The sequence below is a fragment of the Lipotes vexillifer genome, unplaced genomic scaffold, assembly GCF_000442215.2.
Source record: "Lipotes vexillifer unplaced genomic scaffold, Lipotes_vexillifer_v1.1 scaffold1980, whole genome shotgun sequence".
Taxonomy (NCBI): Eukaryota; Metazoa; Chordata; class Mammalia; order Artiodactyla; family Lipotidae; genus Lipotes; species Lipotes vexillifer.
In genome coordinates this window covers 1,436,816-1,443,199 of record NW_006797999.1, presented here as the reverse complement: position 1 = coordinate 1,443,199, position 6,384 = coordinate 1,436,816, and the positions used below count along the sequence as shown (strand labels likewise).

The 6,384-nt window shown below is 59.3% G+C and overlaps 1 pseudogene; it reads right to left on the bottom strand.

Annotated features, from left to right (window-relative positions):
* Positions 1-2,615, bottom strand: part of LOC103085593 (ETS domain-containing protein Elk-1 pseudogene) — an 18,085-nt pseudogene extending 15,470 nt beyond the window's left edge.
* Positions 2,616-6,384: the final 3,769 nt, after the last annotated feature.

Sequence of the window (6,384 nt, the reverse complement as noted above, 5' to 3'; positions counted from 1 at the left end):
TCAAAAAAAGCCCGTTTTTTTTGGAAAAATTTTTTTTTTTTCCAGGAAGCTTTTTTTTTTTTTTTTTTTTTTTGTTTTCACCCTTAAAAATATATATTTACAGGAACAATTCCCCATTCTCTGGGACTCTTAGAAAAAAAGATCCATTTCGGGGGAAGTAAAACAAACAGTGGAGACAGGTGTAGCACCATCGCCCAAATCACCAACCCCCAGGGCCCCAGGCCCAGGTTGGGCCAGTGCTGACGGGAGGTGAACCCAGGAGTCCTTTGAACCCGCCCTTCTCCAGCCTGGAATTCACACAGGACAGGCTTTATGTCCCTCATTCCTCCCTCCCAACTCCAGGGCCACTTAAAGGGTGCTTTGTACCCGCCCGCAGGAAATTGGGGGGCTGGGAGGGAGGGAGCTGAAAATACACATTTGGTATCAGGAAGACCCCCACACACAAAATCCCTTGCTTCCCACCCACCCTATCTCAGATATAGGAAGAGATGCCTCCCTCTCCCCTATTGAAAAGCCCTGTTTAAAAATAGATTATACTATCAAAATGGCAGGGGGTGGGGGACAGGGAGACCTGGAGTACTGGTTGGAGGGGCCCCCCAGACGGGGACCACTCCCCAAAAAAACCCTCCATTGGGAGGTAACAGGCAGGACCCCAGGAGTTTGGATTCCTCCCCGGCCAAAAAAGGTGGTTGAAAAAGGACAAGCTGTCTGAGAGAAAGGCCAGGGAGGTGGCTATTCCCATTCCCAAGGGTGTGAGTCTTCCTTGGCCAAAACTCCCAAACCATTAAACAGCACAAATTCTTCCTGGACCCTTGGGGAGGGCCAGGGATAATAAACTACAGCAATCTAGCTATTCTTCCCACACCCCAAAATGGAGACAGGGCTCCCTCAGCTCCCCAAGGGCAGCCTGAGAAATAAAGTTCCTTCTCAAGCCAGACCCCAACTGTCTCATCTTGGGGAAAAAATGTGGAGATGGGGGAGATGCCCTCGCCAACCGCGCCCCCCCCCCAGAGGGTTGGGCCAGGGTCCTCCCAGTGGCCTTCAAAAAATAAATAAATAAACCATCCCCACCACTGCAGTAGGAGACGTGTAAGAGCGGCCACTGGGGGACTGACCAAGACGAGAGAAGTTGTATGTTCTCTGTGGAAGGGTTACTGAGAGATCCTCTTTTAAGAATCCCCACCCACCCACGACCACAGCACGAGTCTGTCAGCTGAACTATGTTTCTCCTTGAGACTGGCTGGCTGGAGAGGAGTTCAGGGCATGGGTGGAGTGACCCCAGAAAGGGGGGGGGGGTGGTGGTGGTGGTGATAGTCGTGGCTTCTGGGGCCCTGGGGAGAGCACCACGGGGGTTGAGAGGCCATCCACGCTGATGGAAGGGATGTGCACCTGGGCGCTGCCACTGGACGGAAACTGGAAGGAGAGCTTGGCCGGGCTACATACGGGGTGCAGTGGGGCACAGGGTGCTCCAGAAGTGTATGCTGGGGGGCAGCGAGCTGGGCATCAATGTGTGCGTAGGTAGCAGGGAAGGCGTCAGCGCTGGGCCTGGCGCCTGCACACCGGAACCAGTTCCCGATCCCGGAGTCCGTTCGGGTCCCGGCCTACCCAGCAAGCTCGGGCTGAGTGGAAGCTCCAGGTCCCGGGGCTTCCGGCCCTTCTGAGGCTGGGCAATCTCCGTGCTGGAAGTGGTGGAAGCCGCAAGGCCGCCCACCGGCACCGCAGTTTCCATAACGACCGCAGGCAGCGGGGGGGGGGGGGGGTGGGGGGGCTTCTGGCTCGGCCTTGGGCTCAAAGGGCTCGGCCTTGATGGCTTCCAGGAAAAACCCCACCTCCCCAGTGGCTACGGCTTCTAACTCTTCCTTGGGCGCTTCCACTTTGACTGATGGGGGCAGTGGCCGGCCCAACCCAGGGTCCATACTTGGCTCTTCGGATTTAAGGTTTGGGGCCTCGGGTGGGGTCAGGATGACCTGCAGAGGCAGGCCTCCAAGGGGCTTGGGGGGCACTGCTGCCCCTGCGGGGACGGTGTTGGGGAGCACTGTGGAAGGCCGAGGATGAGAGGGCGGCTGTGGCTGCGGCTGCAGGGGCTGGATGGTGAAGGTGGAATAGAGGCCCAAGCGCATGTAATTGTTCCGGCTGCTGCACGCCAAGCGGCCCGGGCCTGCCACTCCTGCACCCCTGGGTGTGCCTGGCTTCCCAGAGGCAGTGTCCCCGGGGACGGCGCGTACAGCTGTGGTGCCCGCATCTGCCACAGTGGAGGTGACAGACACCTCAGGCTGGGGCGGGCAGTCCTCAGTGGAGCACCCCACGACCTCGGGGTAGGACACAAACTTGTAGATGAACTTCTGGCCACTCACTTTGCGGGTGATGTTCTTATCATAGTAGTACCGCACGGCCCGGCTGAGCTTGTCACAATTCACGTTGGTCTTATTCTTGCGCAGCCCCCAGAGCCGGGCCACCTCCTCAGCATCCACCAGCTTGAACTCACCGCCATCCTGGAAGGTCCAGGAGATGATGTGGCCATTGCCTTGCTCTCTCAACAGCTGCAGCAGAAACTGCCACAGTGTCACAGAAGGGTCCATTGCTGGGCGGGCGCTCACGCCATCCCAGGGGTACCTGTGTGTAGTGCAGCGGCAGTGTTGACAGCTCCAGGGGGGCGGGGGCTCCATGCGTGGCCTCACTGCCCCCCAGGCCCGGGCTCCGAGGTGGCGGTGGCGGCCCAGGAAGCTTTCATTTTGCCACAGTTGTGGAGGAAAGAGTTTTCATGGCACTAGTTAAGGACAGTGAGGCAGCTGTAATTCAGGGCACCACGGAGACTGGTGTAGGGACCAGCACCACGGGGCCTGCGGCGGGGAAGGGGGACTGGCTCAGCCTCGAATACAACAGGGACAAGTGGGGATCACAGCCAAGGAGCAGGGTGCGTGGAGTGGCAGTGGACTGGACGTGACTAGGAGCAAACGTCAAGGCCAGGGGCATCCTGAACAGGATGGACTCAGCAGGATTCTTGCCGAAGGAAAGCTCAGGTGATCACACAAGCAAGGTGGGTCGGGAGGGATTTGATCAGATATCCAGGGTTGTGGGGGTGTTGCTAAAGTTGAACTAACCACGCAGGGACAGACCCAAGGTCAGGCCTTGAGGACGGAGAGAAGCCCAACTAGCACTGGGTCAGGGAGAGAGACCCTGCTCACTGGTATTCAGAAATCCAGAGGCCCGTGCTTGTTTAGGATCCATTGTCCACAGATGGCGAGCCTGGGTTCCAGGGCTTTAAACTGCCGTTTGGAAGCAGGGTGTGGGGACATCTGTGCTCCAGAGCCAGCCATGCTCTCTTATGAGTAAATCCCAGGTTTAAAACTGGGGAGATCCCTCCCTCCCTCACCAGCTTATTTCTTAGAAAGAAATGGGCACAGAGGAGAAATCGCACCACCCCTCTGCTAATGTCTTTTAAAAGCCTGTTTTTTCTTAACTAAACAAACAACGAGCATGTATTACTTATACGATCAGAAAAAAAAGAGATGCCGTCCTGGCCACCTCCTGGTGAGTTTTTAGTCCTCTTCAAGTCCTCACGGCGTAAAACCCCAAAACTCAGCCTCATCCTGAGCTGCTGTAGGAAGCAGGACAAGTCACAACCTCACCGACGTGAACCTCAGTTTCCTCACCTAAGACACATGGGTAAGAGCGTCCAAGAGCATGCCGTGCAGCTGAAGTGGGGATGGACCATTTACAGAAAGGGCTTAGCTTGATGTCACACACACAGTGACCTTGCTGTCAGGCAGGGAGAGGGACGGAGCTGGGAGGAGATGGACCTCGGGAGGCCAGCAGCCAGGCTGGAAACATGGGTGCCTCACTGGGGATGACAGGTTGTGAGCAGGAATCAGGGTGCATTCCATTCAAAGTCTTCTCAGTTCTGCTGTGTTATGTATCACCAGTTATACCTGTAAATTTTGAAAACAATGATTGTTTTTAACAGGATGCTTTAAAGATAGCAGAGCAGAAAGACACAATCCTTGAACAAGCTGAGGAATTTACCACCTGCATGACTAAGCAGGTCATCACTGAGCCCCAGTTCCTCCACTGAAAGGCAGGCCTGGGCACTACAGAGGAGCCGAGAATGAAGGCAGGGACCGTGGAGGTGGTGGCACCGCGAGCATTTATGTCTGTTTTCACAGGACACTAAGGACTTGGGGTTTAGCCTCAGCCTAGACGAGAATCAGAAAAGCAGCCTAATATGAGCGTGAATGTAAACCTCCCGATGTGCTGAATTTTCAAGGGGCGTTGATAATTTAAACACCTTATTTCGTCCTCGGAGAAGTCCTGAGAGGTAGCCAGGTAGCCGAAGCAGTGGCTCTCTGCACCACCTTACAGGGAAGGGGACAGCACAAAACAAGCGCGAGCCTCAAGGCTGTCATGCTTTTAATTCAACTCTGTAAAACGACTGCTTGCCTCTCATACAGGAGGCTGGGGGGTAGGTGCGGGGAGGGGAGCGGGACACAGACGACCCGCGGTGGGATTTCACTTGTTCTTTGCGCAGACGTGCACTGGGCGCCAGTGACGTGCCGGGCCCGTTCCAGGGCTGGGGATAAAACACTGACAAGACGACGTTTCCCTCTCAGGCGGCTGGCATTTTAGTCAGAGGACACAGAAAATCAACAAATAACTAAGGCAAACCCATGAAAGTACAGAAGGCCCAGTGGTGATAAGTACTATAAAGTAAGAAAGGCTGCGGGGTGAGACCATGGGGACACGTGAGCTTCGGGACGCCCCCGGCCAGGCGGGCGTCCACCTTCACACCCGAGGCCTGGCTCCAGGTGAAGCAGGTTCTCTCAACCTCTCTCAGCTGGCGAGTCTGGAGCCCAGGGCTGTCCGACTCCAATCCGGGGAGGCTGCGCCAGGTTCTGGGCCCCTCGGCTGCATCTTCTGCGGGCCTCGCGGGCGGGAGGCAGCGGGCGGGGAGGCCGCCGGCTGCGGTTCACACGTCCATCCCACACCCCGCGGGACGCACTCCGCCGACCACAGGAGCCGCCTGCTGAGCAATGCCAGCTGCTGCCCCGTCACAAACAGCGCCCCTCGGGCCGCATGCCCAGCCGGCGGCCTGGGCGGAACAGGGTGGAGGGGAGCCCGGTCCCCTGCCCACGGCCGCAGGGAGTGGGGAAGAGAAACTGCACTTGACCCTGCTTCCCGGGCGCCGTGGCGTCGGGCCGGCCTCTGTGCGTGGACCCGGCGGGGCCGCAGTGCTGAGTCACGGCCGGGCTGCGCGGCCTAGCGGGCCTTCCGGGGGGTTGGGCTTTGGGGGTCACATGGGGGCTCTGCCGGATCCTGTCCGCGGGCCGGGGGGTGGGCACAGAGGAGTTGCCGGGCCGCTCCCCCCAGGGGGCCCCAGGACCCCAGCGCGTGTGCAGTCGGCTAGGGCGACCCCTGCCTTGCTCATCACTGTTCGGGAGGAATCGACCTGGGGCGTGAGGGGTGCGTTCGGGGCTGGCTCACTGTAGAGGTGGGAGAGGCGGGACGGAGAGCGCATCGGGTCCGCCTCCGCCCCGTCCCCGCAGCGGCCTTGGTAGCCTCCCACGACGCGTCTGCGCCCCCGCGTCCGAGCTGGTGGTACGGCCCGCGATCCCCCCGGCCAACGCTTTGGTAGCGCCCGGCCGCCGCTAGGCCCCGCCCCCTGGTGCGCATGCGCGGCGACGTGCGCGCCGGTCGTGACACATCCGTGCGCAGGTAGGCGCCGGGAGGGGGGCGTGTTCTTGTGGAGTTGAGAGCCCCCAGTCCTGGCGTGGAGGAGCCCTGCGTTCCCCGCGTGCGGCCCGCGGGGCTTGGCGGCCCTGCCTGGACTGTGGGCGGTGGGGCGGGGTCCAGCTCTCCGTCCTCAGGTGTGCAGGGCAGAGGCTCAGGTCGCCCCATCTGCAGGTGGGTCGGGCGGGGGTCCGGTCGTTCCGTCTGCAGGCGGGGCGGGCAGAGGTCCGGCAGCTCCGCCCGCAGGTGAGCCGGGCGTGGGCTCAGGCCGCGGTTCGGGCCGCGGTGGGAGGGGTGCAGCCGGCCGGCCCGCGAGCAGCGAGCCCGAAAGAGGACACTTGCAGACGGGCCGAGACCGTCCACGGCGTGCTCTCTGTGGGACTTGTTTATATTTTCTGAATTTTGTTTGTTGAGCGTGTATTTTAATTTTGGAAAAATATGTTTACAGACTGTCGGAGTATAATTCTCAAAATGTTAGAAACGTAATTCCTGAGCAAACAGGGAGCACAGGTCAGGTTAAATCGCCTAGGAAGGACCCGGCGAAGGAAAGCCCGCCGGAGGCTGCCACCAGGAATGCTGGTCGGGGCGGGAGCCACTGGGATTATCCTCTGTGGGGAGAGGGGCGTTGCGGCCCCTCATCACCCTATCAGTGTTGCTGGG